The 23,994-nt window shown below is 32.2% G+C and overlaps 1 protein-coding gene across 2 annotated transcripts in view; it reads right to left on the reverse strand.

The window, feature by feature from the left end:
• Positions 1-23,533, reverse strand: part of LOC119829575 — a 28,045-nt gene extending 4,512 nt beyond the window's left edge. The window contains exons 1-2 of one of the 2 annotated variants that reach the window (XM_038352147.1): positions 23,380-23,533; positions 3,945-3,989 (exon numbers count right to left, since the gene is read on the reverse strand). The gene's annotated coding sequence lies outside the window, so the exon portion shown is untranslated. Of the gene's footprint in view, positions 1-3,944; positions 3,990-23,156; positions 23,265-23,379 lie in introns of those variants that run through there. The other variant, XM_038352148.1, reaches the window with a different exon arrangement.
• Between the last annotated feature and the right edge of the window lie 461 nt (positions 23,534-23,994).

Genomic DNA, 23,994 nt, shown 5'->3' on the forward strand with positions numbered 1-23,994 from the left:
TGTCCATCTGTCGACTTCTCATTACATTACGAGATATACGACGCTTGCTGTTAAGGACGAAATGTACTATCTATTAGCTGTAGCTTGTATTACTTGCAATATAGTTCATCGTAGTATATGTAAAATGCACCAGTCGTGAATTTAAATTTCATAATTGTATATATGTTATCTTATCTTTTTCTCGGTCTTGTATCTTTTCAGACGCGATGACAACGTCATAACGTCGTTACCTAATAATAGCATATGTCTCTTAACATTTTTATCAGGATACCTTTATGATTTTTCTATTTGTTAATTCTAAACTTTAGATGATATCCAAATTTCATTGGAGAGTTAATAGTTTGTGTTAAGCCTCACAAAATGGTGTCACAAATAATTATTATATTTATATAAAAATATTCATGTCTATCCCTTCTCATAAAAGAGCTGAATGTTTAAAAGTACAAGGAAACAGAGAGACCCGTTAAAAATTAAGCTCATCAAATTAGAAAAGCCCCGTAACGGTTATCCATTTAAAACTTCGTTAAAGTACCGTCATTAAGTGTACCTTAGACTTATTTATTTACATATATATGAAGTTAAGCACGGCTTATAAAAACAAGAAAACACGTGGCAACAAAATGACCGGTTTTTAATTGCGTTTACGTGTTCCAATAACACTAAAGTTCATATGGACTTTCGCTGCAAAATACTTGATGCATTGATAATATCTGAAGCAAAAAGGCAGGTGAGATCCGTTTGAAGATTTGTAGTCGATACCAGCTTGCATAGTAATATCCATATGTTCAGGAGCATGTGGCATGCATGTATTTACATGTATTAATTATTGAATCAAACATCATTCCATGTAGAATATTATTTCAATGTCACGTGCTAAATGTAACGAATGGCCATATTTTAAAAGTGCATCTAAATATGTATGTGATAAAAATACATGATTTTATTGATCTTGTCTTAACCATAAGAGTTAAGGTATATTTCGTCATATTCTGTCTATGAATATTGACATATGCTCGTCACTCACATTCACCGAATACACAAACTTATATGTGTAGGACGGTATTTGCAACTTTCGTACATTGTACGAATGTTTGTACGCAGGTAAGTGACCCGGGTAGCAGACATTTTCTAGACTAGAAAGGCGAGCAACTGCAAATTTTGCACAATCGTTTAACATATACAAGCAAGAGTTAGTCTCATTTTAAAATTCACACTATTCCAGTGTGACATGTCTATTTCGGTATTGTATAAAACTAAGAAATAAACGGAGAAGCTGGAATAGTTATTGGTAATTTAAAAACAGTATATTATATATTTCTCTATCCAGTGCCAACTGCATTGCATATTTTGTAGCAATTTCATAATAATTCATTGGATCGACTAATCACTTTTCGATCGAGATATGTCTCATTTCCTTGTTTACGATCCTTATTATTATTATCTTAATTATTATTAACATGGACAAAACGAATTTATCAATACAAATTAACGATTGGAAAATCCAGAACTTATATAGAAAGTACCTTTACCTTGCGGTTTTTTTGAATATATAGAATAGATGAGGGTGAATTTTTTGTGTAATTCTAAACCGAAAAACTAACTAGCTATAAAGTTCAATTTTTTTTTGTACGATTTATTGAGTAATTCGTAGAGCATAAGTACTTATTATATAAATGTTATTACAATCCGTGCAGTATAATATGAAATTTCTACGTCAAAAGTGAAATTGTAAATGGCCGAAGGTAATAAAAGACTAACGCGAAAGTTAAGATACCATGCAGCATAATAAACATTGATTTTTATTTAATGCAATTATATATTTCTGTTTCGTTGTTTTCGAAAGTTAGAATAACTTTTGGGAAATATTTGGTCGTATGTCGTTAGAACAATGTCGAGGGTTTGACTGAATTACGTCTCGATAAAATTAGAATTTTATGAATTGATAAAAAAAAACTATACCTACGTAGTGCCATTTTTGAAGCAAAATTTCTGTGTTGAATAATTTAAGACACTACGTATTACAAGTTGCCACATACCTATTCCCTACGCTTTTTTACCCCACATATGTATTTTTGTAAAACTGAAGGATAGGATAAAGCTGATTATCGCTTATGTCTAAACAATCCAAAAAACAATAAAATCGAACATGTTACAAAAACAACTCGCTCTATCAATGTTTATAAAACATTCTTTTGACCCACAAGGGAATGTGGAAATATCAGGATAAAAAGCTTACATGTTATTCCAGTTGTTCAGCTATCTACGTACCAAATTTCATTGCAATCGGTTCATTAGCTTTTACGTGAAAGAGTAACAAACACACACACATCCTTACAAACTTTCGCATTTATGATATTAGTAGGATAGGACTACAAGTAATACAATTTAATAACCAAGTTCTCTTCTAAACAGGTAAGGTAATCTGACATACAGTTATATATCATAAATTGTAAGCGATGGAACGTTGAGTGAAGTATAGCTTCATTTAGCATACAATCGACAGTTTCCAGTGCGTGCAAACATGCATATCGGTATTGCAGGCGCTAGTACGATAGCCGATTTATTATAATACACTTTATAATCCCATACTTGACCCCATTTCACGGCGGGGCGACACTTCCGTACTTATAATGTGAACTCTGTTGTGTAGTAATAATGAGAAATAAAAATTGCGATGCAATTCGCTTCAATGGAAAGAGCCCATTCAAACTATATCGTTCGTTAACAATACTGCATATTTTAAAGTTATTTTGGCCTACAAAATCCTTTGTACAAGGGTTTTCGTGAAGGAAAATCTAAAGAAATAAATACCTAATATTCTATAACGGTCAAGTTTGGATAAAAAGGGCGGTCCATTACCTGATATTTGTATTTTTAATTTGTTTTTTCAACTGGTTAACGTACTTTAACCATCATAATCATCTATGGTATTCTAGTTAATCGGTTCTCTTGAAGGGTTATTCAACCCACAAAGGATGAAATAAACCTCCAACAAACTATCGGAGATTACTTCATTGTTGATTATAACGCACATCATCATGTATGCCCGGCCAGACAATTTGTTTTAATTTGCCGCACATGTATCAGCATCATTTGTAAATTGTGGGCCAATTCATCTCCAGGATAATAAAGGTAGGTAGAGCAATATTGCAAGATCGCGTCATGGTACAATTTGCAATGGGGGCATTGTTAATGTTGTGTTAACCTTAATCAACTCTATTCCAACAAACATACGGGTCAAAGTAGTTAAACATTCGAGCCTGTTTTACGCACGTTACTGTCAATGTTTGCGGAGACAAGCCAAGGAATTTGTTCCTACAAAAGTCGTCTGTAGATAATTCGCTTTATTTATGTATTTTCACCTTTATAGCGATTGCAATAAGAACTAAATACGTATATGGAGTTATTGATGATTATATTATTGGTCGCCCACGACTTCACCAGGTCTTAATGGTGACTATTTCGCAACGACTATTGTTTCGTCATATTTCTCACTAGTCTATGCTTACGATAGGGTCAAACGGTATTTTATAGTTATAAATAAGTTTGAATTAGGGATTATGGTTTATTCCGTTTTTAATAAAGGTTTTTACGAAAATCAATAAATTTAAAATATATATGTGGATTTCAAGCGAAGTCCCATCATTTATTCTTCTTTAGATATCATCACATTTGTTGGTGTAGATCTATACTAATATTATATAAAACTGGAGTTTGTTACTTAGACCATTTATTGAGGAAAGCTATGTAGGTACCATGGGTGAAGCCGGAGCGGCCAGCTAGTTACTTAATACGTACGTGTACGTTTATTTTTATTTATTTTGAATTCACAAGAAGTCTAATGTTCCTAAACTATGATAAAAAAATGAAAACTAACACCAGAGTTATAACTATGTAAGGACCAATGAATAATCAGTATGAAATCTTTTGTTTTTCAAACATACCTCTATGACTTCGTTCAGCCACCCAGCGACTTCTTTATATTGAACCTAGAACAAAGGGAACAACTATTAGATACAATTTTTTTAAAAGAACAAAGCAGTTATTGACTCAGAACTCTTTGCACACTTGAAGTCATTTGTAGGGCATATTTTATGTTATTCTATAAAATAATTCTGTTGGTACTATTATAATAAAGTATAACAGTACCTACAGAATTATTTTATGTTTTCAATACAACAGTTGCCGTCAAGTTTAGAAGAGATATTCCAACTTATATATAAGTATACACGCCTATAGGTAAACACAGGGCAGTATGCATTAATGGAACATTAAAATTAAATAAAAAGGGAAATACAATTAATTGTAAAAGATTTGTAAAAGTGTTGTAAGATAGATTTTATATATATACTTGAAAATTTTGTATGTGATATCGTCGAGTACCTATTTGAAAAAGCAGCAAAGTATTTTGCTAACCTGCCGATATTTGAATTTGAATAATATTAATATTAAATAAAACCGATGTTTTATTATGTTCTTAAACTTTTTTTTCGTAGGATTAAATTCATTCTAAGTATGTTATGTAGGTATATCATCATCATAATCATTATCAGCCTTTTGATGACATGACATAGGCTTCTCTCATAGTACGCCACTGAGCACGGTTGTTGGCTCTATTATAAGGTATATAACTTCAAATAAAATTAATATACTCAAAATTTGGTCCAATAATGAACATCATATGTATATATAATACTCGTAAAGGTATACACGCATATCTTCGTATTTATTCCAGAGCCACATGCTAATAAAAATATAACACGGTAATATCAAATACAATTTAGTGTTGTCCGTTCTAATAATGGCGTTATATTTCATGTTAATGAGTCACGGATATCTGGATTTTAGCATCACTGACTGATGTTTACAGTGTTTATTTAAGATTTTTAACAAGTATCTTTCTCGTTTCCACAATACTGGCGTAAAAACTTGACTATAACTTTGAATGACTACACATTTTTATTATCAATAGATAGTAGATAGTAGATTGATACCTACCTCAATAATCTCTCTAGTTCTTACTGCATGCCTACATTACTATGTTCATATGTTGGTAGTAAGAATACATACTAACTAAATGAAATTTACGATATACATTACAGCTTTTACTACATCTGCTACCTTCGGTTTGGCTGACAATGACTTCAAATAGTAGCGAATATAAAAATCTAAGATTTAATTAAGAGTTCCACTTCACCTTCTAGCTATCATAAGATCAGTTTTATAATACTAGATAATTGCATTATTAGTATAACTAAATTTACTTTTTATGTATACTTACATATTTTTCCCAATCAGAAATCGGAAAGTGGGTCAACATAGTCTTCCAAGTTTTTATTACAGTATTAGCAAGTTTCCTCAATCTCCTTGAGATTCCTACCCTTTCGAACTTATATATTTTATTATAGACGTTTACAATTGCGGAAACTATCGATGAATAAACACAAAAATTTATGTACAGACGAAAATAGACCTCCCTCTTATACTTTTTGGAAGTCGGTTGAAAATAAAATTATTTGTACCGATATTATATTCAATATCAAAAGATAGAATCTAGATTCTCCATCAATACATCGTAGAATATACGAGACTGCGATATTGATGCGCCAATATGCACATGAACAATACTCGAGGCTAGGAATGAGGTAAGTACCAAAACTGGTTACAGACGTAGGTATGCTGATTGTAAAATATGAAAGAAAATGTAGGGACAGTACGTCGTGACATATTATTAAAGGTAGGGTTTTCTATTCTTCCTACATTATGCTTAAAATAGTTTCACTAATAATATGTAGCGATAATATTATGTTAACAGTATCGTACGAATCGTAAACCGCTTAAGAGACATGAATAATTTTAAAATGATTATAAGAACTCTGGTCGCCTTGAACGAATAAGGTCGTAAAGTATATCCGCGAAGTGAATAATAATGTGACAGACAAAATGACGGTAGACACCTTTGACAACGGTAAACTTTTAGATGGCAACCATGAGACATAAGTATCAATAAAACGGTACAAAAAATGTTTGACTCATTGAATTATAGAATTATGGTAGATTATTAAATTTGCGAGTAGGATGATAAAGCTAAGAATAAATAAAAGTGTGTTTATTTGAATTAAAAGTGAATGGTTTCTGCATAATTTTGAACTATTTTAATTTGTACCATATCAAAATGAAGAAGCATTGTAGCCCAAAAGTCAATTAAAATGGAGAACCATTTTTACAGCGTAATTATTAAAACTTGGTTATATGAATAAAAGGACAGACATTTCAAATAACCCTTATAGAATAACGACTAAAGATAAGACACTCCTTTGAAATGTTCACATTCTTTGAATAGGTCAATTTAATCAATGTGTAATGTAATCTTATTTATTAACGTTAGAAGGACCTTGTGGGCGGGGTAGGCGCGTCGCTCATATTTGAAAACACTCATATGTCACTGTAACATGTAAAAGAAGTAATTGTTGTTGCGGTTGTGTGAGTACACGTCAAGCACATTCTTTACCTCAATGTACTGATCAACAGCTAATAATACATTATGTGTGATTAAGTTTCATAATTATTTATATTTTTCTACACCGTAATCATCCATGAAATGTCTCAATCATTCATAAAAGAATATGTCAAAAATGTTAAATACCATAGACTTAAAAATGTTTAATTCCACTGTAAGTCCATATTTATTTTGATGGAGTCTAGTTAGTAGGAATAACCGGTCATTTACAATTTTAAACCTAATTGCTGTTTAATAAAGAATGTAGACATTGGACACACTTTTTAAAATCCCTAACATTTTAAACAAAGCTTTTCCTCGTCCATTTTAATTTCTTATAAACAACAAAAGAATTATTTTTCATGCCGTTGACATGTTTCGTTTTATCTTATTGTCAAGCATGAACTTTTAAAACAATGGGTAATAAAATTGTCTAGAATATTCTAAGACAAACTGATAAAGATAACGTTTCCGTGAAATGAAGAAAATCAGTCAATATTGTGGGATAAGGTTTAGCAAATTTGCATTTCGAATACATACATATAAATGTATTTTGTCACGTATTAGATAAGAGAGCAACGGCAGATTGGAAGGAGCTCTGTTGAAAGAAAGGAGATCTTATGTCGGCTATTATCTCTTGAAGTGTTCAGATATCTCCGAACTCCTTAGTTGTGAATGATAGGTATCCGATAATACATGTTTTTGTGTTCCAAGTGCAAATATAATGGAAACTGTTTTTGATTAGTTTCCATTAGCGTTATTGATTGTAATTAGAATAATGTAGAGCTATGCAGACGATTAAGTCATTTAAATTCAATTAATTAATTGATTATGAATGAATAATAGTGTTGGTCTTACAAATAATCCAACATACCATGGAAATTCACTTTTTAAATAAAAGATGTATTGAAATTGGATAAATGGATATTCCTCATAATAAAGAATATCTGGAAAAGCTGAATATTCAATTTTTCTCCCTTTGTTTATTATTTTACGTTTTTCTATGAGCTAATTCAAATAATAAAATGTGTCGTATGCATATTCGTATATTGGCATAACTCTTGTGCGCTATTGAGTATTTGTTAGACAAACAAAAGCACTCAGAAGATATAATACCATCTATGAACTTAATTTGGGCGTGCCAATGTTTACGCATAATTATCAATGCTAGAATTATAATCTTATTTATATCATGTGACTGCATGTCCACACATAACTATTTTTAGACGAAACATATTTTTTATTAATGCAAAAACATGGGAAAATCATCGTTGCTTGTCTTTCTTTTTCACGAAGAAACAGAACAATTTTATGTCTAGAAAAAAGCTAGAGAAACCTATGGCTGTAAACGAAATGGTACATATAATTGTTAAAGATTATCATCGTGTTATTCCCAATAAAGCGTAATAAGTATAATGAATAAAAGATTAATTGAAATGATAAAACTAACAAGTAATATTTTGAAACGTATTTGAAAGTGTATGCAAATAGCTATTCCTGATTAAAACACCAATTTAATTATTTTCTCGCTATGATGGTATGATATTAATAAGAATATAATATACAGTAACTATTTTAGTCATATTCATCTTTAATTTAATATTGTGAGAACTCTTTATCCAATCAAATACATATTTTAATTTTAATTTAATTTTCTTGAATCTAGTTACATTGTAAATGTTTATGGAATTTTTACATGTGTGAAATCTACTTAGGTTAATTAAATTCACTTAGGTACATAAAAATTATAATAGAATAAAACCATTAACGCTTTGCCTGACAAATGCAAATAACAGATATTTAGACGCAAAAACATCTGGCTATATCAATCGAATGTGAACAACATTCGCTTATATTTAATTTTAATATAACCAATACTGTGTCATTTACCAGTTCCACTGAATAGTTACGTTATATCTGGTTTTAACTGGTTTCAAACGAATTTGTGTTAGACAAACGATCTCTCATTGGTTGCAGCGAAAATGTGGAGATGCAATAATGCCATTCACAGTTTGGACTTATTCATAACATAAATATTTTTAACAAAATATGAAACAGCTTGCAACTTGTCAGAAATACTAAATGTAAATGGGAAGTAACAGCTCAAATGAAAAAAAGAATCTTCAAAATTGGTTCACCCAGTAAAAAGTTATGAGGTAAGGAACAAACACAAAATACAATCGAATTGAGAACCTTCTGTGAACCTTCGAATCGACAATTTATAAAATTAATATTTATTTTAATTATCAAGTGACTTTAGATTCCGTTGTGAATAAGTGACATATTTATATTAAACTGTCCAGAAATAAATAAAAACCTAGCTATTTTACTTCACCATATTTGATAAATGACGATAAGTAGGTAAATTAATATTTTACCACAAAAAAATCACACTATTACAATGTATGCTGTTCGTACAAACAGCATGACATGACGAACTCTTTCATGTAAATTAGCAACATAAACTAATTCATGTAAACAGGAACGCTATGAGAGGAAAACGTGTACCTAATGAAATTCTCAAGGTGGAAAAATAATACAAAGACAATTCTTAAAATTCATTAAGTGACGTGTAAGTGTACTCAATAAAATTTTATCTATTGTATCTATTTATAATATACCTACGTTTGATTCTTGCTTAAGAATCATAAACAATATAAATTACCTTAATTGAAATTCTCATAATAGCGTGGTATAGTAGGAGATATTTCGACTTCTTATTAACCAGGCGCGGTTAATCTTATTGTGATTTTATGGGAGTTAGTTGTGGAGGGACTTATGACGTTTGTAGAATTAATGTTTTATCAGATCCTATAGAGAAACAAGCATCAAAACAGTTTGTACATAAAAAACGTGTGTTTATTAACCCACAAGGAGCACTAAACCCTCCAACGTACAACGTCGAATATAGATTATTCAAATTATTACAAAACTACAACACCTGTTTGTACCTAATGTTGTTTTTGCGAGAGCCTGTAGTTTCGGGCGTTATCAAATTACAACCACCTGTGCTGGCTGATTAATAAATTTATGTTAATTATTGTAAGTCGGTGCGTTTGTGTTTCGGCCACCGCTACCATATTGGATTGAATGTAACCTTAATTTTATTTTCATATAACTTTTATTTTAATACAATTTAATTACATAATGCAAAAAAGGACAAACATAACGTATTGTACGTATAATTGTGACAGTTTTTCGCTTTAAATGTTAATAAATTATTATTAATATAGGTATTTAAAAGACAGGTTAAAATTAATTCCTATTAATAGTATAAACGCGAAAGTTTGTAAGAATGTTCGGATGTTTGTTAATCTTTCACGCAAAAACCGCTTATTACATCTTTATGAAATTTGGTACAGATATAGATTATAGTTTGGATTAGCACATAGGCTACCTATTTTTTTTTTACCGGGGTACCACGCAAATGAGGCTGCAGACTACAGCTAGTTGTAGATACTTTTTATCCTGATAAGTCTGAAAAGTCTTGTGTATTATGTAATTTTTGTCATGACTATTTACTTTTTAAGTTGCCTTACCCAAAACTCTACATTTGAAAAATATCTTTATTTTAATAATACGTAAATTGTGCAAAAGGAAAAAGTTATTTATTTCAGTTTTATAAACATTATAAACATATTGTCTGTGCATTTATCTAAACAGGAGCATACAGGGCTTATAAATTTGTGATGAAATCCGATGCTATATGCCCGTTAAATATTTTCTGACCCGTATGACGGATATAGACTATTGTACTCAGTCTATATCCCCTATTTTACGGTTCCCTGATCACATTGAATTTTGCCGTATTAACAAACCGCTCGTTATAGTGAGTCATGCTTTAAAATGATGTCTGTGATGCGAGCTTACCGTTTTTATTGTCTAGGAAGCGTACAAATATATATTTGTCCCTCGAAGTAAATATATGTACTTATTTTTTTAATATCCTATCTCAATTTAGAAGCAACGATATAAAAAAATAATTTGAATAAAGTTATCGTCCGTTATTTGAAGCTTTAATTGAAGGACATATTGAACAGATCTTATTAAAAAAAAACTTCTTTATCGCATCGGAACCATGATAGATAATTTTACGACAATTAATTATCTGTCTACACTGTGGCTCGACCCCGTTACTGTATCCTTGCTCTTAATTTCCACGAAAACCGAAAGATGTTTGGCAAAAAATGATAAAAAGTGCTTACATATGCGTAAGCCAGGTGTGAGCCAGCAACCAGCCATACCAGTTCCAGGCCGCAGACAGTGACCGCCGCTATGAGAAAAACTCCTTACGACACATAAATTGCGCAAATGAAGAGATATTAGACTATGGGCATCTCGCTCGCACGCACAGACATTGATGATTGAGACATGCAATTAATAGCTAGTCTGAGTGAAACAGATCGATTGTAATTAAATATGTCATGTCGTAGATTATATGTTGAGAAGAGTTAGGTCTCAATGCATGAGACCTTGGCTGATTATATGTGAACAGAAACTCACTTACTTATTTGAAAAAGCAGATGAAATATTATGTATATTTAAACTTTAATTTATCGTTGCGTAGGGCTCAAATATTGTAGAAGCTCGCTAGCTAGCCAATTAAAACTCGATTCTGCTTTAACAAAGAGTGCAAACTTCGAACTATTATTGTTTTGTTGCTAAATGAGTGTACCGCAAAATTACTATTACTCATTCAAGAAACTAGAGCGATCTAATGTTTGGTGTTATTGCAAGCCAAATATGTATTGAGGGCGCCTAGCTTTTGTTATTATGCTGCATGCAAACTGCCATACATTGACATTTCGAGTCCATAGGTTAATTACTTAGTAACGGAAAATGTTTCTAAATTATTGATCATAGCCAACGATGGATTAGTAACGAACATTCATACATTTATATAAAACGATAAATGAATAAAATACGTCGCAGTGTTTAGAGTTTATAATGCTGTAATGGTGTTGATATTTGGGACGACAAGGTTCTTTTTATTCCGGTTTCGTGAATTAAGTTGCGGGGGGTCGACAGCAATAAAATCAATCAAAGTTTACCACAGCGTCATTAGTAGAGCCCTGGAAAGGTTAGACAATGCGAAAACCCGTGGTGCGTCATTGTGTCACACTTTATGGTTACCATTTGAAGGAAATGTGACGGGACATTGACCTATTTTATAGGTCGTTTAAGGAAAGGTTTAATGGATTTTTGTATGTCAGGAAACTTTCTATAACACACTTTGTATCCAATCGCAGTATTTAAAAAAGTACTTAATACTTACGTAGTTCTTTCATTACATTCTGTCAATTTTGAACACATCTTTATAAGTTAATAGCTGCGCCCCGCGATTTCACCCGCGTGAGTCCGTATCCCGTAGGAATATCGGGATAAAAAGTTGCTTATATGGTATTCCGGTTGTCCAGCTGTCTATGTACCAAATTTCATTGCAATCGGTTCAGTAGTTTTTGCGTGAAAGAGCAACAAACACACACACACATCTTTACAAACCTTCGCATTTATAATATTAGTAGGATAGGATTTTTTCGTTTAAATTGAACCGTAAATCGTTATGTAAATTATACAAACAAGGCATGTATCATGGTATATTCGAAACAAAAGTTTAAATTCAAGCGTAGATGTGGACGGCGGAACCGAAAGTTTTCTACTTTCACATAAAGATGCGTCACGATTGCGCTCGAGTTTTCAATGAGTACATTTGGCTCCAATGACGCCACGACTGTTGAATTCTGGTATTATGAAACTGGTTTTGTGGTAACTGTTATACTTTAATTACCAGATATTCGATACAAACAACGAGCAACTGTTTTTGCATCAAGTAATATTGCAATACGAATTATCGCATATAATGCAGAACGTATCGTATTTTAGAAGGTATTTTCTAGAATTATAAAGTAAAATTTATCTCTTACAATATGTTTACTTATCATGTAGAGATCAATTATTTTTATAGCATAAGTAAATCCTCGCGGATGTTTATAGCACCGTTAAAAATGTCTTGTGCATTATGAAGCTACATAATATAACTATGTTAGTGTGCCTTCTGTCTATCACGTGCCACGAGGAAAGGGGGGAGGGGGGCGAAGGCTAGATTAGGCCAACATGACGTGAGTAACCCATGTATAGACGCTGCCGTATGCGGCACCCATTCAACGTTGGAGCCGCATGTACAACGAATTATTTCAAGTATAAACAGATGTTTTTAACCTCTAACGCTTATGGGCGAGCTTTTTGTTCGTTAGTTATAAATACGAATGATGCGAAGTGGTCGCATTTGGTACTAGACACTAGTGGAATATCAGTGGACGGCGGCTGACGTGAATTTGAAAGAGATTGCAATAACAGAAATCGCATGCAGTTACGTAGTTACCGAGGAAACTGAGCGACTTCAAGGGATTTTCCCATTGCTCGCAGTAGCTGACGCAATCTGCATTCGTAATTTGTTTTATCGTAAAACCGAAAATTCCATTCAGGATTATTTTTTGTCCAGGGCAGTTTATTCTTTGTAAAATATATATGCGGAAAAACGATACGATTTTAAAATACAAACGTTGCTTAAATATCTGTAAAATCTACGTTATATCGATAAGATAGGAATAGTCGAAAGGTAATGTCATCATTCCATGTGGATTGTGTAGACTTATCAAAAACATAACAAACAAACAGTTTGATTTTTAATTCAAAAATATCGACACTTCCTGAGCTGAAGCTGATTAAGCTGAGTCAGCACTCCATTCACAGGCCCTTGTACGGTGTGACCTACGATGTCATACTACGTGACACGCTTTCTGGTACTTCAATCTTGTTATGTAGAATTTAAAATGTACTAACTTTTACCCCCACTCATAACGTGAGGAATCGTTTAATAAGAAAATAATACTATCAAAAGATTTGAATAAATGTCGTTTAATGAATAACGATTCTCATCATTGATAAATTTTGTAAATAAAGAACATTATATAGTCTGTTTTTTGTCTAATGTACTCAAAATGCTTACAAAATATTTACTTTGCGTTTCTGTTGAATAAACATGCAGATAATATATTAAACTGCCTTGCATTTTGAGGTCGTCGATACAAACGTGTAGGTAGATACAAGCCAGTATGGTAAGTAATTGCATTTTACATAAAAATACTGATTGCCATCGTTGTTAATTATGAGTATTTATATTGGAAGATTCAAGTCACGCGTTAATTGTCTTTAAAACTGTCGTCTTGTAAGGATGTACGAGTAATGACATAGAAATCAAGGACGCATGAATTATATTATTCAATCATCGAACGCCCTGTGTACCTAAATCAAAAAAACATTGTTTGATCAACCTCGGAGGCAAATCGTTAATCTTCTAACGTACATGTGTTGAATAGGCAAATGACGATGTTGTATGCCAATTTATTCACACTACGACTCGCCGTATTTTAAGACTTGTATAAATTCGTACGCAAATTAGGCTTCTATCAGCATACGATAAGAATCAAATTTGCAGGCATTATTCGTGCGCTTATCGGAGCTGAATTTTAAAGAAGTGTTGAACATGAACACTCATATCTCGTGTCAACTGGAATTTACATAGCATTTGCAGTTTCCCTGAACGCACTGTTTGCTTTGTTTTCAATTAATTTAGTAAACACATAGCTTGTATGACAACAAGCGACAACTAAGTTACATTCATTTAAATTATTATTGGGCACCTCAACATCGTTTCAAAATCACACGTGATAAATCTATCAAGGTTTCGTACAATTTTATTTTTTTAAGAATCATCTCGCCTTTAATTCGTCTTCTTTACCTACAATAGTTATTTCTCATTTGGTAACACTCGCAATGACAATGTAAATATCGTTTAAGACACGTCATCGCCGAGAATAAATTTAACAATAGATTTATAAATAAATCCTCAAACGCTAAATACAAGTAGAGTTAATAACTTTGTACTTTCTTGGAATGTGTTTATACGAAATGTTTACCTACATCTTGAGAAGTTTTGCTAGAATTTAGATGTTTCTTGGGAAAAATAAATTTGTTTCTAAAGTTACTTATAATATTGACAATTTGAACGGAAATTTTCCATTACATATTTCGTTATGACATATCAAATACTTTTGCATAACGGTTTTTTATACGCAACATCACCCATTATTTTCTGTTTAAATTATTCGAAATAATTTTATTACATTTAAGAACGTACACAATTTTTATTGTCATTATCTTAATTATATGTATGTATAACGTTAGTAGTTATTGAAAGAGGTAAAGCGATACCTAATACCTAATAATTGCAAGTCATACAAATTAGACATTACTTGAGTTTCCTTAGACCGCCCATTGGATCGTACGACTGACTTTGAGCTTTGGAATGTAATGTATAATTATTATATTCTTATTTCAGTACAAGCAGTGTTAAGAAATATGCGTGATCTACGCTAAGATGTTTCTTTACTTATTTACCAAGTATAATGATAATCAATGAACACACAAAGCGCTAACAATCAGTACAATATACCTACAAACAAACGGTTATAGTGTTGGATGTTGATGCATTCTGAGAAGGGTCTATGAGAGCTGTAAGATTCCCGTTATTTTGGCCTCTTATCTTGTAGCATTTTAGCTTTTATCACTTCACATTACAGGGACAAGCCAGCCTTGTTTGAATACTAAATATCCGCGAGAACCATAGTTCGCATGATATCACCGTATATATTCGTAGCGACTATAAAACGCGAAAGATTTGCAACCATTCATGATAAATAATAGTAAGAAGAAATAAATAGAATATATGCACAATAACTAGAATTACTATCTATTCAAAGTGACACATAAAGAGCTAAAGGAAAGCTTAACTTTAACCTATATCCCTTATAGCTCACGTAAAAATAAATGTTCGGGTCCTTCAATAATTCATTTGTGGTAAAAACTTGACTTATAGAACTGGTCGGACGACCTCCATTAGATACTAAATATTTACTTAATACTTATTTGCCGCCGACGCGCACAGAAATAAAAACACGCCTACTGATTACATGGTCGAGTTGAATGGTCTGTTGTAAGCGTAGTGTGGTCACTGAAAACACTTCCACTGGTTGCCAAGCGTAGCATCGCATCTATATAATTGTTTACTATGGAGATGGTTCATGGGTATAGTTCAATATATTTCAATAATCCCGGTTCGTTTGGCAATCGCGGGACGATTTCACGCATGATCGTCGTGTCATTTGATATTTCAAATAATGAAAAGTAAAAACACATGACAGTAAAAACAGACATAACATTATAAACATGTCATGAGTTATGTCCTCTTATTATGGAGACTGAAATATAAAACTTTAAAAGAATACATAGCCAGGTTGAGGTAACTCATTCGTCGCAATTTAGATCTGCAGTGAAATATATTGATTTAACCTTGAACTATCGTGATGATGTATCGATTTAACTTCAACAGCTGGTTTACGCTAAGAATGCTCACACAGTACTTAGTTGGATTTAAATTCAACATACAGTCTTGAATTTAATGAAGCATATAGAACCAACGTATATTTTTAATTACAATATAAGATAATAATTAAAAGTCATTAAAATAAATGTCGTAAGTCTGTGTATTGCTATTCAAAAAATCTACGTATTTTAAAAATAATTTTTATAAATAACTTAGGTAAATATACGGAAATCAATTTAAAAAACAAAGAAGTTTTGTAAAAAAGAAAGAGTCTTTCCACCCTGCTGTTTTAATAACTATAAGGGAAACACATCTGCGTCTGACATAAATATGGCCGTCATTTGTTGCTTATCAACAGGTGACACGCCTTTCCGTAAACCTTCACTAACAAGAAAAAAAAATGCATGTAAATTGTTCCAAGTTTTATGTTTTCCTTCAAACAATTGTTGCCAATAAAACTAAGGAGCTAAATGAGTCTTTCCTTTGATGTTTTTCCTATAAAAATTCATGGCAAATCTAGTCGACTCAAAATTAAAATTCAACTAGAAGCATAACTCGAGTTTCTAAGAGTTAACGCTGTGTACATTACCCACCTTATCTCTAGACTCGGCTTCTCAGAGGATATAAGGAGTAAGGTATCTTGTTTTTCTAGCACTTTATTGTTTGGATGAAACATTCCTCTGATAAGGCCAGTAATGAATAAAGTTTCTGCGTTCTAATTTGTAACATTCCTCGGAACAAAACCGCGTGTCTAATGGGAAAGATTGTTAGCGATAGGTATATAGAGTTGTTTAAACTTATTACCGACCTAAGATTAGGAAAAATAATGACTAATAACCTGAGAGTATTTAGTCTCAGCTATAGGTAAATTAATAAGGAATTGACGAATAATTTTAACTTATTCGCTATGTAGTATAATTTGCTGTAGGTATTTTAAGCACATTACTACTCTTAATATAATTTAGGATCATTTTCTAATAGGATTATTTATTCGAACTACTTTGTTTCGGTATTGGTATTCGTTCCTCTTCTTTTGAAATTCAAAATGCTTTAATAATTTATACCAATATTGAGTTCGCTTTCACCTGCCATTTTAAACAATATTTACACAGATGTAATTATAGTGAATGTGTTTTCAGGTTATTGACTCTATAGAATGAGTTTTTGGGCGATAACTGTGAAAATTGAGGTTATCAGGGAATGCATTTTGATAGTCACAGTAGAACATAGACGAGTCACGAGCCTTAGGTAAACGAAATAGACAAATTGCAAATCACATAAATGTTGAACAGTTTTGAGTAGACTTCAAAATAATAATTAGAAATAACTTTCGTGGATAAATAGTTTATGCGTTTTTTTATATTAGATATACAAGCAATCCCACCTGATGGTAAGAAAAGATACATTATATGAATAGGCATGCCTGTCTAGATAGAGACTATTCACTCTTGCTTTGAATAAATTTAAACTGTATTCCTCTAGGGGGACGGAAGCGGCCGCGAACGTTTACTAGCCAGCTCCCATGATCCCTTCACTAAAGCGACTCAACAGAACACAGTGGAGTTTTAGTCGGTAGGAATTTGAACCCATGGCTCCTTTTCACGTTGGCCATGGGTATCTATGCAAGATTTCCCTACTCAAATAAAAAAATAAAGATTCGGGCTGGGCTTTCCATTCTTTCGCAGCAGTGTGATTCTACACGTAGGTATTAATGTAATATACTCGAAATAAAAAAAAAATACTAAACATAAATGATAACGCTAGGTAGTATCATAATGTATTAACTTTAACCACAAAGAAAGAACAATAACAAGAATCTAGAAAGTCCCAATTAGCGTTCGATTCGTATACAGTTTATAAAGGCGAATATAGTTTCGTAAACTACATTTTAATATCAATTAAATCCAGGCATACCTAACTAGTAAATGAACCAATTTGATTGAAGGATCGAACTGGTATTACTGATAATAGATTGAATGACGCAGATGTGCTCCTAAAATAGAACATCCTCTCGGTTTTAAATAAACGCGAATAAATACTAATGTCTAAGTATGTTGTTAATCAAATAAAATACATGTAAAGATTGGTAAGGTTAATAAGAGTAGCTAAAATGGGCATTAGAAAGTAATTGTATGGCACTTCTTTTCTAATGTCCGGATTACATTAGTCGAGTTTTTCAATATAGGACAATAAGCTAATTTTTTACCATCCTTGCTGACCTGGCTTGGCATATGATCTTTGCTTACAGTATATAAGATACTAATTTATTTAAAGCTCTACTGTTGTAGTGGGTGAGGTGACCAAAGGTAAAAAATGAACTGTATCCGAAAAAGAAACATTATTTAACTGGAAAATTTACTTCTAAGACTGAATTTTATAGGCGAGGTAGACTTGATAGTATGGTTGATGGCAAATTCCGCCTCTTTCCAATGCCTTTAATATAACTGTCTATATAATAAAAATTTCAAGCCTCAGAAAAATAAACTATACGCATTGTACCAACTTACTAGCTTTAACTGAAAACTACGTTTCTACGTCACGGGCACACGAAGCTAGTATACAAGCTACTATAGTAAAATTATTGGTATTACTATCCGACTAGCTTAGAAGTTAATCTAGTGTATACCGCTTACAGAGTTTGAAATATTAGCTTGCTAGCTTATTAACTATCTTATTAACTTATCTAACCTGCCTTAAAAAGAGCTAGCCTTGTGTAACCCGGTGTTAAAAAAGAATAATTAAATATGTTACGTTTCTATTCACCGTGCGAATATTCTATATGATAATCAATTATATTTAAACTGAAATGTGCTTAAATTAAATAATTCATAATTTAATAAGAGTGTATTTTTAATTGAAAATTAAAACGATTAACTTTTTAGGTATCACTAATGTAGAGCACAGATTACAGAAAAAAATTCTATAATTTTTGAATATGGTTTCCGAATGATTTCATTACAATGATTTCTATAGTCGTTCATAATCAACAGAGCAGCATACTACTGCATACAATTAAATACGTAACAGGATAAATTGTTAATTTGTTGGTAGACGAATCTTTATTGCAGTCTCTCGTACATATTTATAGCCGATTGTTGGCTCAAAGAAAATAATAATAATTTGAGAGTACTTCTTTACTTAAACGAGATAAAAAAGTATAATTTCTGCCGAGATCGGTCGGTAAAAAATAGGAACAAATTATTATATCTAAGGAACAAATGCGGTCAAAGAACATAATCCGTAGCTATTTAATAAATCGTATACCGTTATCCTTACGGTGTTTTATTGCAAGGGACTCCGTGTATCAAAATGTATACAAAACTATTTCGAGCGACGCACAATGGAGGTTCAGTAACTTGAATTCTGGAATGTTCCTTGCAATTCTCAGAACAGCCGATAAAGTGGTTGTACGCTTCATTGGATTGATCTTGCCTGAGAGAATTTTGTACATTTTTTTTGTGTTTGCACAAACAAGATCAAAGCTTTATTAGATATGTGTACCTATATTTATACATACTTTTTAACTGACATTTCTATTATCGATGGAGGCGTACAACTGTAATCGTTTTTATAAATTTAGTTGTTAATTTGATTATTTAGAGGTTCGATTTAAAAGTACTGTAAGAGCTAAAAGGACACTTACACATTTATACAATCAACGAATCAACAGTCTCGACTGTTGTAACACAGGGCTACACGTTGACATACACATGACAAGACTTCGTATTATAAGAAATAAAAATATTTCCTAAACGTCTATTGATTGTACGAAAAGAAATAACTATGTTGCTAGAAGAATAATTTGGCAAGGAATTAGAATGATTGCTTTTTATAGATTATAATATTAGAATGCTTTTTACTCATTAAAAATGTTTAGTGGTGTTATTCGTGTCAAATTTGTAACAGTATGTTTCAACATACTATCAAATTAGGATATATCCTAAAGTATATAAATGCAGTGGATCATTTACTTAAAAGAATTATAAAACACGCTTTAAGCTCCTATAGCTAATCCTCTTAAAGTACATAAATAACTTAAACACCGCAGAAAACAAAGCATGTTTTTCTAAAGCTGCTTTTAGCACACATCAATTTACTTCCTTATAAATTGTTATGTAACATGCGCTTAACTGGCGTCTAGTCATAGCAATTATAGGTGAATAATTCAATGGTAATTATATTATGATTGTTATTAATTAATTGTGTAATATTTGCTCACATTAATGTCAAATATAGCTTTTGAGATATTTTTTAATTTAATAGTCAAAATAAAGAAAATGTATCTTACGCCACGTCTGTACCTGGCTTAATCTATGACGAACTAAAATTGGTCTACAAACTATACAAAACAATTGAGATAAAAATAACTAGGCTTGAGTATCATTTTATTGAATGTAAAGTAGAAAAGTTCGCCGGCTCTACATTAAACCACCTACGAATCTTACAAATATACTTAAAGACAAATTTTGTTTCAAGCTTACATAAGTAATTATCGATAGAAGTGTCCACACAAATACGACGATGTAGTCAGACAAAAATTACACAAAATCATCATTGTTCAAATCAATTATTTCTAAGATTTTCCTACAATCTTGGAAAATACGAGAAAAAAAAACGCTCCAAAGAACTTATCCGGAATAAGTTAATTTTACTGTTGAGTTGACTTAAAATAACATTTCGTTGAGCCGAACAAAGAAATGAGTAAATGAATGAGGAATTTGGTAGGTAGAGTCTCAACTGAACAAAAAGCAAACAAAGTAAATTTGTTGCTTTGTTGTTTTTGTTCTTTCAAAAAACAATCTATAGCAATTTGCGTTCTAGCAGCTGGATAGTCGTAAAATGGGATTACTGGCGCATTCATTATTCTGTTTATAAGGATTTGAAACGATTAGAATGAATGATCGAAATCTGTACTAACTTTTTACCGTCAAATATTGTTGTAGAATATACGACCCACAAAACACAATATTGTATGATATTAAAGTATATTTTAACACAAACGTTTGTAATTATCCTAAATTACTTTTTCGAGGTGGTAGTACGGCCGTGGCTTGAAATCAGCGGTATACAAAGTACTTTCAAAGGTTTTGTGACGTCATAAGCGTAATTTTGTGTTCGTAATTAGCATACAGTTTATAGCTATAAAAGTAACAATGGCATGATTAAGAATCCGATTATTAGTTAATGTCCGACTCAATGGAGCCTACTGAAGCCCGAATGAGCAATGATTACAAATAGACTAGATCGGTCGTTAGTTTATGGACCTTACTACGGCTTACTATTATCCCAATGTTTATCATCAATAAAAACAACAATTCAGCCATTTCTTTGTTCAGGATATCAATGTATGATAACGTTGTAAAGTTTCACTATTAAGTTTATTAACTATCTACTTGTTTTTATTTAACATAGACTGCAATGGAATTGCAATAATAATAAAATAGCAAGCATAAGCAACCATAACATTGATATCATTCCCTTCCCATAACCAGCGAGGAAGAATTACAGGAAATAAAACAATTGTCTTTTATAGTGAAACGTACATTCGCCGAATGAATGAAATCAATTCAATGCAGCAACGGAGGATCAATATCGAGGTCGCTCCTCACAAACATGTCGAGGAAAAAAGTTTCAGATCAGAATTATAGATTGATATATTATTATGCAAACTGTTTAGTCGATTTTAGGGTGGATTTTTCAATCCTTGATTAGAACTTATCCGTAGAATATCGTATTAAACAACCATTAAATAAAAATGTGTTAATTGATACTTTAGACGATATTATTGTGTAACTGTGTACTTTATAAGACGGTTAAGTTTGACCAAGGATTAAAATTCGTTTCTATATCGTGTATAGCATTTGCATAATATATTAATATGTCTGTCTTGACCTCCAGACGTAATAACTAAAATGTGTATTCTCAAATTACTTTAGAATTTGGGTATGCAAACAAAACCTACCCCAAAGCGTATTGAATAGAGTTTTGGGACACAAAAGAGGTTGTACCAGTCACCGAGGCTTTGATAATGCTCAGTGAAGTGTAGACAGCAGACTGCCTGACCGTCACGTAGCTGCGACGAAGGTCGAAGTTTTTCGAGACACATCATTCGTATTAATGCATTACTGTCATCAGATGAATATTTATCTGATGACAGTATTACAGTTTGCAGTGTTGATCATTTCTTAGTGGGGATTTTAGCCTTTTTTATTTTCTCCTCATGTAAGACATATTTTTATGAAAGGAGGTAGACTGATATTTAGAAACGAGATGTTTAGGATTTTTTTCTTTGAAATAAATATCATAATATGTATGGGCCTCTACTATGAAAACATTGAATATAAAAACATGACTCATGTCTATTTTGATATTTTTAAGTAATAAAGAGTTGAAAAAGTTATTTTTTTACAACAGTTTTATATAAAATCATGTTGTTTATACGTTAAACAAAGGTGTAGGTAACTTTGTTTCACGAAGAGATAGATTCAAAATGATAGTGATAAGATAAGTGGCTATCGATAACGTTTGAAGGCGGGGTTAGAACATTATGAGTACATATACCAATGGAAATAAATATTAGGTAGTCCAAGTACTATTGGAATGTTACTAAGACTCAAAAAATAATACCTATGTAGTTTTAAAAAAAATCTCGTAAAACGTATTGTGAATGAAATAAAAGAAATCTAAACCATGGTCTGATTACATTTTAACATCCGCTCCGTGGTTTAATTGAAAATAAATTTTCGGAATTAATTCAAAACGGACTATATCCCATTGTTCTCGTAATTGAGACCAATTAAGGTTAATTGCATACAGATTTAGCTTATCTGCTTAAAGGATGGTTGGTTTTTACATCCATTTATAAAAGAAATTTTACTGTTACTGTTTTAACGTAAAATGACTCTATAAATCTTGAATTCATTTTCAATGCTTTGTTACTCATTAACCGCGACGTGACTTACACAAATGTGTGCAATCTCATTAAGTTTATATATACTATATACAATAATCATTCGTCGTGATAAGGCACTCAGAAAGGATTACTTAAGCCATATATTAGCGTATGCGCAAGGATGCGTTGTCAAGGCATAATACGCAATTATCACCTAAAAGGTGATAACCATTGTTGTTGAAAGAAATCACCACGCCACACACAAAGAGCACAGTCACGGAAACACTGCACGTAAGACGACATAATTCAATATTCAATACCAGATTTGTCACTATATGGCTGCCTACACGCTGCGCAAGCGGCTAAGGCAGCGCCGCTAGCCACACAAGCCTCCGACTCCTCTGAACACTCAACCGCCCTCAGTAAATTCTTTGCATAAATAAGCGAGAAAGCTCTTCTAACAATATAATAGTGATTTCCTGTGCACTCACTTCGCGAAACGCAACACACTGCTTCCAAAACAATGTATAAAAACTTCCTTACCTTACACTGCGCAGTATTGATGAACTAACACGATCGATGAAGAAAAACAAGTGAAAAGTAGACACAGTCACGTTCGTACGGATACGTCGAGAGTAATGGCGCCGGTTCGTTCGTTTCGACTTCCAACCCGTCGCGGTCGACTCGGAAGGCTGCCTTGTTTGCTCTGTGACGCGCTGTGCGATCGCTCGTCTCTTTCTTATTCTGTATTTCAATATAGGAAGACAGAGACAAATATAATACATCAGTGGCATTGGGTATACCTGTGGACTGTGGTGCAGCAACCTACATCATCGGAGCGCTAAGCGCTTAACAATGTCATGTCTCGTGTTGTGTGCTCAAAATGACTCAAAATAATCTATGTCTAAAGTGCTTCAATTTGCCAAATGAAATTTATTTCACGGCCCTCCTAATGCTCTTTACTTTATTTAATAGTTGTCTAAATTACAAAAACATTACATATATTTAAACACATACTACCTCTAATCGGTTTTAAATCTATTTTAGTTTATTCAGTGTTAAATTATTACTATTTATTTACAAAAATAAAATGTTTCTTATTATCGAAAGTTTTTGAATTACTTGCTAGTAACGACATCTATTGGTTTGAGAGTGGTT

Source organism: Zerene cesonia, chromosome 10, assembly GCF_012273895.1.
Source record: "Zerene cesonia ecotype Mississippi chromosome 10, Zerene_cesonia_1.1, whole genome shotgun sequence".
Lineage (NCBI taxonomy): Eukaryota > Metazoa > Arthropoda > Insecta > Lepidoptera > Pieridae > Zerene > Zerene cesonia.